This window comes from Nuphar pumila, chromosome 13 (assembly GCF_984573655.1).
Source record: "Nuphar pumila chromosome 13, dmNupPumi1.hap1.1, whole genome shotgun sequence".
In the NCBI taxonomy this organism is placed as follows: domain Eukaryota; kingdom Viridiplantae; phylum Streptophyta; class Magnoliopsida; order Nymphaeales; family Nymphaeaceae; genus Nuphar; species Nuphar pumila.
In genome coordinates this window covers 2,081,982-2,093,233 of record NC_143261.1, presented here as the reverse complement: position 1 = coordinate 2,093,233, position 11,252 = coordinate 2,081,982, and positions in this window count along the sequence as shown.

The window sequence follows — 11,252 nt, the reverse complement described above, 5'->3', positions numbered from 1 at the left end:
CCAATATCCCACCTTATTCTGAATCCGATTAAGTGGATTTATTAAAAAAAAGATTCAGATTCGGCTTGAGATTTCATAACTAGAACTGATGGATATCGGAATCCGATTACATGTATTTTTTCATACAGTCTTAGCTATTTTCCATCCGAACCCAAGTCTGATTAGTTAGATTTGGTATTGGCTACATCCAACTCTAAATCCAACCTTTTACAACCCTACAAACAATAAAAGGCGTTGAATACACTGCTCCTAAACAGGGGAGGGTGTTAGGGAAATTGCGATTTGCTTCTCATTCAAGGCTCCCAGACAGAACATTAAAATTTTTAATGCCATACTTGTTCTTGGGTACAGCTACATGTAGGGGTGGCAAAATCTGACACGACCGGCCAACCCGCTTATTAGCCGGGTTCGGGTTTGGCTTAAACGGGTTTGTGTCCTAATTAAATGGGTCGACCCGCCTAACCCGTTTATTAAACGGGCCAGGTTCGTGTTAGGGGTATGCCAACCCGTTTAATAAACAGGTTAGGTGGGCGGGTCAACCCGTTTACCCGAACCCGACCTGCCAACCCGCCCACCAATCCGTTTACCTGTTTACTCGTACCCGACCCGTTAACCCGCCCGCCAAACCGTTTACCCGAACCTGACCCGCCAACCCGTTTGTCGTGTCGGGTTACCCGTTTAATAAATGGGTCGGGTTCGTGTTTGCCACAGCCGACCCGTTTAATAAACGGGTCGGGTTCGTGTTGAGGTATGCTGACCCGCCAACCCAACCCGATTGCCACCCCTGGCTACATGTCCTTCCCAACGAAAGGGACATAATATGATATAGAAACTAAAATTAGGGTAATTTTCTTGCTTATTTTTGTCCTTGCACCGGGCACTAAAATCAAGTGTTTGGGTTTTATATATATATATATATATATATATATATATATATATATATATATATATATATATATATATATATGCTTGTTAGGTCTCCTAGGCGGCTGGCTTCCATTGCTAGGGTCTACATTGCCAAATTACCGTACGAATCTAAATTATCAACCATATTCATAAATCTCGTTATTGGATTTTCTTGGCAAATCTAAAAATATTGGAATAAATAAAAAAATATTTTTTCTTGCAAAAATCTTAAAAAAATATCAGTATATTTAAAAATTAAAATGCTTTAAAATATATAAGAATATTTTAAAAATGAAATATAAAAATCAAAGCATGAATTTTCAAAATAAGTGACATTTTCAAAATATTTTCATGTCATATCTAGGGATGGCAGTGAACTTGGGGGAAAACGGGTTGCCCGGTTTGGACAAGTGATGGAGAACATGAAACAGGAATGGAGACGGGGAATGGATGTTAAAATGAAAACCTGTGCGGGGATGGAGGCAGGAATGGACCTACGCTTTCCCCTCCCCGCCCCGTCCCCAATCTTTCTTTAGGGATGACAATGACAATGACAATGGACAGAGGGAAAATGGGGCTCCGCCCTATCTCGGCCAATACTGGGGATGGAGGCAGGGATGGATGTTAAAATCAAAACCCGTGCAGGGATGGAGGCGGGGATGGAAGGTAGGATTTTTAGATGGGGCTGGAGTGGTGACCTTGTCCCCCACTCCAGCCCCAGTCCACTGCCATCCCTAGTTTTATCGGGTTTTTAAAATCTCATAATAAAATCAAGAGATTTTAAAAAAATGGTCCATATTTGTGACTATGGTATCAACCTAGCATGGAGACTGGTACCATGATCCAAACTAAGAGTAGACCCGTGCAGTCAAATGCATCTCTATGTGGATAGGACAGTCAGCGGTCGGGTACCCACCCCCTTGGGGTACGCTCCAATGCTTCCAAATAATAATCTGTTAGTTGGGGTTTGGGTTTGGTTATTTTGAGTCGAGAAAATTGAAGCCCATATGTCAAATACATGGTATCGTTTAAATATTCATACATACAGATACCCGGAGTTAGACATCTTCCAAAAAACGTAGCTTAAACCCAGCTACTTGTTACTTGGGTCGGGTTCAGATTGACCCGAACAATATCCAAGTCAGTTTATGTCGATACCCTACCCGGATAGTTAGGTGAGAAGGTTTGGATACCCGATACAAAACCCAACTCATCGACACCCTTATATGGGAAACCCAGTTGACTTGGGCAATGAATCAGTAATTCATATCCAAGTCAATTCGGCTGATTCTTGTGGCCTTGCCTAATCAAACTGAAAACTCTTGTTGAGATGCCACCCAAGTCAAGAACTCAAGTTGGAATCGGGCTCGACTGGATCAAACCCCAAGTTTTCCTTGACCTGGTGTTTGACTTTCTCTCTTTTTGTCAGCCAACCTGAGGAGTCCCTTTGCCAAGATGGTGCGGTTCTACTCAGTCCATCTATCAGAGGGATGGGCTCAATGTAGTCACAAATACCAGCAATATTTCGAAAATACCATAAAACATTACAATCCTGTTCAAGCCGAGGTGTTTCAAAATACCAACTTATTTAAAACAAATCATACATTATCAAGTTTTTGGTTTATGGTTTTTTATTTTTTATTTTTGAAGTTTTAATTTGTAAAGATTTTATGTATGCCAAATTTTTACCAAGATCTTCCTTAAACTATTTTTTTTTTTTAGTTTGCTTTCTTATGGGTTCTTTCCTCGTTAAAGAAAATCTCAATAGGGAAATTTGTGAGGTTGGATAAGAATGTTCATATGGATCTAAGTGTAGGTAGAATTAGGTGATTGAGTGATCTCTTATGACGTTTCAAAGCCTTAATATACATAATAAGAATGCAGTGACATTTATAAAATTCGAAGGAATGGTAAGGGTGAGATGGTCATTGTACATCATCAAAGCATAAAAATTAGATAAAAACAAGTAGGACACTGTCAAATTTTTATGCTCACGAGTTGCTCGAAGCAGGTTATATGTTCCCCCCGAAGACGGCCGTTAGCTACATCTCGTGTTCGGGGGTCCCAATGAGCGCCACGTATGTAAGCATGTGCAGCTCGTATCGCCATGTTTGTCGGCATCAGATAGCATCGTAGTTGCAAAGACTTAAATACCCTTTACTGCCATTCTCGTCATGGAACAAACAAAAATGCTCTCCATCTAGAGGAGTGAAACGTCGATTCGAGAAAGGACAAAACTGTCCTCCATCTAGAAAAGTGAAACGACTGTTCGAGAAAAGCACAAAATGGTTGATCTTAAGGATTTAAAAAGTCCAAACATTCCGTTTTTGCCCTAAGCAGCAAAGTCTACCAGAGCACCGTTTGCCATCGTCTGCTGTCGTCGAAGCATCTTTTGCTTTCTTTTGCTGCCGTCGGAGCATCCTTTTCCTTCTTTTGCTACCGCGAGAACATCATTTTCCATCGTCTGCGCAGTGGCAGCATCGTTGCCACCATCGGCTGCGTCTGCCTTATGGGTATTTCTCCTCCACTGTCAGATTACCAAAATCTTTTTCCTTCTTCTGCTACCGCCAGAGCATCCTTTGTCGTCTTCTGTGAAGTGGCAGCATCGTTGTCACCATCGGCTGCATCTAGCTTCTGGGTGTTTCTCCTCCACTGTCGGATTACCAAAACTCCTATCATTTCAGTGAGTTTCGTGTAAGGTTTCATTGTGTAAACGAATCGATTTGTAAATCTGAATGTTAAATCTTACAACTGGATGATTGTCTCCATGCTAAATAACACCTATTATCTTACTAAAACAAATCGATTTGTACCTATCTACCTTGTGGGCATCAAAAAACTGTTAGCATGATTGGTTCTTATGAAGGCCAAACATTTCATCGATATGTACTTATGAAGGTTGTGATTTATACAATGATTTGTAAGTTTGAATCCGCAACAATTTATATATTTAAAGCAATAGCGATGTGTATTTATGAAATTACCTCGATTTGTACTTAAGTTTGCTAAATCTTACAACGATGTTTACTTATGGAGCCAAATATTGCGACAATTTGTAATGTTGGTGATCGTTTAACAAATAGGATAATTTATATTATTATATACTTAGGGAGACAGTTATAACGTATAATGATGCAGTTAAATTTATGTGTTGTGAAGGTTAGCAATGTTTGAAGCTCGTCAGACAAGAAATCCTCCGTCGTTCTATGGGATTAATATTAGAGAAGTTATCTGTCAGTCCCATCTATATGAGTGTTATGAAATGTACCAAAATATAATGAAGATTGAGAATGATAAAGACAGGAATAAAGCATTGGAATTGTATTATGCGGAGTATTATCCATCAGATATTGAGGCTGAAGATCAAATGAAGAATGAAGAAGAACTAAAGATAAAGAAGAAGGATGATGAAGAGAAGGAAAAGCAAAGGAATAAGGAGGAAAATAAAAAGCAAAGGCAAATAAAGAAGGCAGAGGAGAGGGAAAGGCAAATGAAGAAGGAGAATGAAAAGCAAAGGAAGAAAAGGCAAATGATGGAGGAGGAGAGGCAAAGTAAAAAAAAGAATAAGAAGAAGGGGGAGAAGGAAAGACAATTGAAGAATAAGGAGGAGGAGGAAGAGAAAGAAAGGTAAAAGATGATCCAGGAGTATTTAGCACAACGAAAGAGGATAAGGCAAATGAAGATGGAGGCAGAGGAGAGGGAAAGGCAAAAAAAGAATAAGGATAAGGAGGAGGAGCGGGAAAGTCAATTGAAGAAGAAGAAGGAGGAGAAAGAGAAGGAAAGGCAAATGATGAAAATGGAATTGGAAAGGCAAATGAAGAAGCATCAGGATGAGGAAGAGAATGAAAGGCAAAGGAAGGAGAAGGAGGACGAGGAAGAGAAGGAAAGGCAAAGGAAGGAGAAGGAGGACGAGGAAGAGAAGAAAATGCAAAGAAAGGAGAAGGAGAACGAGAAAGAGAAGGAAAGAGAAAGGGAGAAGTAGAAGGAGGAAGAGAAGGAAAGGGAAAGGAAGAAGCATGAGGACGAGGAAGAGAAGGAAAGAGAAAGGAAGAAGCATGAGGACGAGGAAGAGAAGAAAAGAGAAAGGAAGAAGCAAGAGAAGGAAAGGGAAAGGAAAAAGCAAAAGGAAGAGAAGGAAAGGAAGAAAAAAATTGAAAAGTAGAGGACGAAGGCGATGGAGTGAAGGACGATAGTAGTAGAAAAGCAATGGTAGGCGGCGGAGCAACAAGAAAAGCAGAGGTTGGAGAGATGGGTTGAAGAGGAGAAAAGTGTGACCAAGGTACATAAATCGATCCTGTCTGTCACGATTTACTGTATTAGTGATTACTATGTATAACCATTTTTGTGATAGCAATTACTGTGATAGGTATTACCTCATATATCGATTACTGTGATATTGATTACTGTATATAGCGATTACTGTGATATCGATTACTATGTATAACGATTATTATGTATAGCGATTATTGTGTTAGCGATTATTGTGATAGTGTGTGTGCAACAATTATTATTTATAGCGATTACTGTCTACAACTAGGTGTATAAGTACAAATGAGACTAATTTATAATTGATATGAATAATATACTATTTTGTGTTACAGGGAGGTCATAAGAGAAGTAAAGCATCAGGTGAAAAGCTCAGAGGGCAGTGTCAGTGGCCTGCAGTTCTGTCATGGTATAGTCAGTTGAGTGCATATCAGAAGGATCGATTATGAAATATGCACTTCGGTGGCCTTTTGGACCAATATTATTTTGAAACATGTGGAACACCATGACCCACCTGGTAAATAAGTAAAATCATCAGACGAACACATTCCAGTTTGATTCTTTTGAGATCACCATGACCCTAGAAGACGTGGCACATATTACTGGCCTTAAGTGCCATGGCAGTGTTGTCCTATTACGAGATTCAAACTATAATGCAAGGGAAAAGTGCACGACCCTTCTAGGAATGTCGATGGATGACTGGAGTCAATGTATTTCTGGTAGAAGCAATTCTATATCGATGAAAGTTTCTTCTTTTCGTAATAAATGGGAAGGTCGGTCTGCTACATGTGCATCTGAAAGAGCTGGTCAAGAGTTGCGCGACTTCCTTCTTTATTTTTTTTGTCTTTATTTTTCGATTGTTCTGGTTCGAAAATAAGTTATTTATGGCTACAATACCTAGAAGACTTAGACTAAGTCAACAACTATGCATGGGGTGTTGCTATGCTTGCATACTTGTACAATCAACTTTACCGTGCGAGTAAGGGTACGAAAACTGTCGGGGGTGTGGCCATTTGTTCAGGTATTTGTTTATTACATATTTAGTACTTGTAGACTAAGCTCGTTGAAGGTTGTAGTATTACTAATATATTGTTTTTCTAGGCCTGAGCGTGAGAGTATATTGTCGCATTGCATCCTTAGTGTGGCTCTGTGATTTATGGTTTTTCAAAGTCGGTGGACTAGAATAAATGTCAAGGAGGATAATGTTAAGTTCATTTTAGATGGGCTGCAACTAAATGAGGTAAATGGTCTAAAATCGTTTACAATCGGTTCAACATTTATCATTCAGTAGTATAAATCGTTGAAATGTTTAACATTCTTAAGTAATCATCACTACAAAATTTTGTCTTCGTTAGTACAAATCATTGTTGCTTTAGCATTTATCTTTTAGTACAATAAATTGTAATAATCATTTGCATTCTTAGTAACAGTCGTTATAATATATTTAGTACTCGTTATTAAAAAGAATTTTAATATTTAGCATTCATTAGCATGAATAATTGTATATACCTAAACCATAATCTCCAATGTACAGGTTGTGTGGAGACTGTATGGAGATGGGGAGGATGAGGACCAATAGCTTGTTGCCGAGGGTGCGAGACTGTCTGACTTGACATTTGGCTGTTTAGCAATTATGAAGCCGAATTACAACATGATAGTCGAATTCTCTTACAATCTGGCTTGGGAAAGTCTATCTCAAAAAAAGCCTGTGGAAGTAAGAAGGAAAATGAATAGTGGTGGGGCCAGGAACGTGAATTGGCACGAACGCTAAAGGGAACAATTTGATAACTAGAACACAAGAGGTGTATGTGCCATAGCGTATGATTATAAAGAACGACAATATGATCCTTTCTATTTCCAAAAATATTGGAAACCCATGCGGCGAAATCTGAAGATTGAGAATATTGGGAACCCATGCCTTCCTTCTGTCCCTCAGCATGTCGCATCCCAGCATCTAAAACCCGTCCATTGTCTCCCTCCAGCTACAACAACGATTCTCTCAGTAACAGTACATGATGAAGAGCGAACACAACTCACAAAAGAGAATGTTATCTCTAACACAAGGTTCGAGATGTTGAAGAGGGAGAATAAGGACTTACAGAAGGAGGTGAGCAATTTGGAGAGACAAATGCAGTCACTGATAGAGATGATGACCAGAGTTTATAATAAGATCAAGGGAACCAAGAGGCCATCGAGGATAGACAGTCTACCAAGAAAAAGAAAGAGACGATTTGTATATCATAGTGCATATGAGTCATTAAGTGCCACTGAATAAACGATAGCGATTCTGTTTATCCCGATAATTATTTGTTGTAATTCTATAATTATTTTTTGTAACATGACATTCTTTAATTGTTTAATTCTTTTTTGAATACTTCTAACACACATGTTCCACTGAACAGATCGTTGTAATGTTCGGCCTTCATAAATAAAAGTGATTGCATTTGTTTTTTTATAAGAGATCACGATTTCATTGCAATCAGTTTTATATAAGAGATCATGATTTGTTTTTTATAGAAGGTGTTCTATCATGATCTGTACAGCTTATATGAATATCCTATTGCGATTTTCCTTCACGGGCTTTGTTCTAGGGAATGATACGTTCCATCGCGATTTGTTATCGCTTTAGCATTCATCTTTCAGTACTATAAATCATTGTAATCGTTTTCATTTTTAAGTAATGATTATTGCAAGATTTTGTATTTCTCAGTACAAATCGTTATCGCTTACGCATTTAACTTTCAGTACTATAAATCGTAGTAATCATTTGCATTCTTAAGTAATGATATTTGCAGGATTTTGTATTCCTTCGTACATATCGTTATGCCTTAAACATTTAATTTTCAGTACTGTAAATCGTTGTAATCGTTTGCATTAATAAGTAATGATCGTTGCAGGATTTTGTATTTCTTAGTACAATTCGTTATTGCTTTAGCATTTAACTTTCTTAAGTGTAAGTCGTTGAAATCATTTTTTTCATTCTTAAGTAATGATACTTTACTGGATTTTGTATTCTTAGTACATATCGTTATGACTTTATCATTTAACTTTTAATACTATAAATCGTTGTAATCATTTGCATTCATTACTCATGATCGTTGAAGGATTTTGTATTCTTTAGTACAAATCGTTATTATAAATAATTTGAACGATACATTACGACATTCATTTACATGAGTATTTAGTTAAAATACATTATGACCAATGGTTTAGCTTAGATACAATACATTACCATCATCATCGAAGAAAACAAACATCAACATCAACCCACGTCCAAATAATGATGTGCTTCGAAACAGACATCATCAACATCAGCACTTTCAGTTTACTTAGTGGCCTTCGCTAGTCACTGGGAACGATTGAAGGCAAATTTATCCACCAATGGAGGTCCTTATTTGTTTGCAAGTTTTTTTTCACGATGAATATTGGCAGCAAATAAATGTATGGATCCCATCAGGCAGAGAATATGCAGCCCGCACGACTAGCATATTTGTCATGAAGTATATCGAAGATTAGGCAGATATTTTTTCAACTGAAAAGTATGGTTTGCAAACGATTGAGAGTCTGATAGTAGAAATAGATCAAATAGATGGTCATCAGTACCCACCTATTTATCATGCAGAATATTTGTGCTTGTTTCAGTATGGAGGCAAAGATTGAGGATGATTATGGTTGTTATATACCGTGTAAGCTTTAATATACTTCACGACAAATACGTCACAGTTGTATGTGTTATGAATATATCGATGTATCTACAGAAGATAACTACTATAATCATCATCAAAGATTATACAGATCTTTCAGCATGGCATAAAACAACTACGGAATCAGCATCAAACACCATCCATCAAGCAAAGGTAGAAGGAACACAGAAGAACAAAGAAGAAAGAAGAAGGAAAAGAAGAAGATAAAGTCGTAAGAGAAAAAGAAGAAGTTGTTCTGCCGCAGAAAAGAAATAGGAAGAGAGGTTAAATAGATTAGGGATTTAGACCTGGACAATGGGTCGGGTCGGGTGACTCCCCCACCTAAACCCATCACATAAATCGAGACATTCAGACTACAAATCTATGTAACTTAATAAATACAAATATAGGTTACTTAATAAATACAAACCGACTTACAACCATAATACTTTAATTTTCAAAATTTAACAATATTTGTCCAATTGTGATTTGTTGTTACGAGCTTTTTCAATGTGAATGATATATCCTATCACGATTTACACATTGACTGATTCATAAATGACAGAAAAGAAAATAATAAACCAATTGAGATGATGTTTAGACTGATACGTCATATCACGTTGACTAGTTTTATAATAGGCAGTTGAAACAATGTTTTTTTATTTAATTAAAGCGCAATGCAATTAATTTGTGCACAATTTTTAAAAATGGGCGGTAAGTGAAATGACGTTTCCTTTATGTATGAATGACATGTCGAACAAGTTCGGCAGACTGTCTATTAGCTTTCCTTTAGAACGATGTGTCAATGAAACAAACATATAACCTGCTTCATCGTAAAGAAGGTATCGATATTGACGTAGTAGACGACGATGGCTATACATCCAGCGATGGCACTAGAGAAGACAACGAAAACTAGACGGCTAGCGATGGCGACGAAGGAGACAACCACAGCTACACGGCCACCGATGGCGATTCAGGCATATATTTTCTAAACCTCATGACTAGTTTCAGCAATATTTGCCTCTTTTATGGTGTATATTTGATTTATGTTGTGTACTATAGAAAGCAATTTCAATGTCGGATACTGAATATTATGCTCGTGTCAGTGGGACATCCACAAAAAAAGGTGGTCGACAACACTATAAAGAGCTCCAAGATAACATCAATCAGATGCAAGATGAATTTGCAGAAGGGAACACTATCAGTAATTTTATACGTATGAAACCATTATCAGTTATATATTTACGTATGCCATAGGTATGTATGTTAACAAGTTCATATTTGTTGCAAACATACTATAGCCGATTTTGTCAATTATATTCAAAGCAATACTAGACGCATCGTCACCCCTTATTTTATGGTATATCTGTACTCTTATTGGTTTATTTTCTTTTATGATTTACTCTTGTTGCTTTGTGGTTTAACCTTACTATTATCACTCTTTCGTTCAACAGACTTACGTCCGTCGAAAGCCATACACCATTGGATTTCAAGATGCACTACCATGTTGGGGTAATGATAATCATTGTAGAGACTTTTAGACAAGTGAAAAGGTAAGTGAACAAACCTTTTGTCCAAGGTTTAGGCCTAACATTCCTAACACGATTTGTCTATCAATTTCTAATATATTGTATCCATTCGCAGATATTGATTCCTACACTCTAGCAAACTGTTGAGCATTGGGTCTTATACGTGATGTATTTATGGGAAAAATAACTATGGTGCTATAACTCATTGGACTTTCACACTGGTGTACAACGTGGCGTTATGCATTTTTTAAGTTTATGTCCATAGGTGTATCGTATCTTTTACAGTGGCCCAGATTTCACTATATTCTGCATTAACCACAGGCGGGATTCCTAAAAGACGTTTTGGGTGCGACATTGGCGAGTGAATTTTTCTATGTGCCGACCATGCTCCTTTACAAAGTAATGTGGTTGATTGTAGCATATTTGTAATAAAGTATATTAAAGCAATATACAATAGATGAGAACCGGGTTTCAACGTTGTATGCTGTTTTTATCTTGTGTTATTGGGGGCTCAATTTATATATTTGTTTCACATTACATTTTTGTTACACGATGATATACCGTGATTCTGCATCGAACTATACAAAAAATTAACTGAGTTTCTAAATGCGAAAGAGAAAAATAATCAGCCAGCAAGAGTACTTACAAGGAAACGAACGACGCGATCCCCCCAGGATTAATTTGATGTACATAGATTTTTAACATGTGTTGTAGACTGTGTATACCAAATTTTGTATGCAAATTTTGTAAGACTGTATACAAATTATGTAAATCTCTCTGGGTTGAAATAAAATTTCAATTTTACTAAACACGCTTGTAAATCGTTGTAATGCTTACCCTACGTAAATTAAAATCGCAAAATAGATTA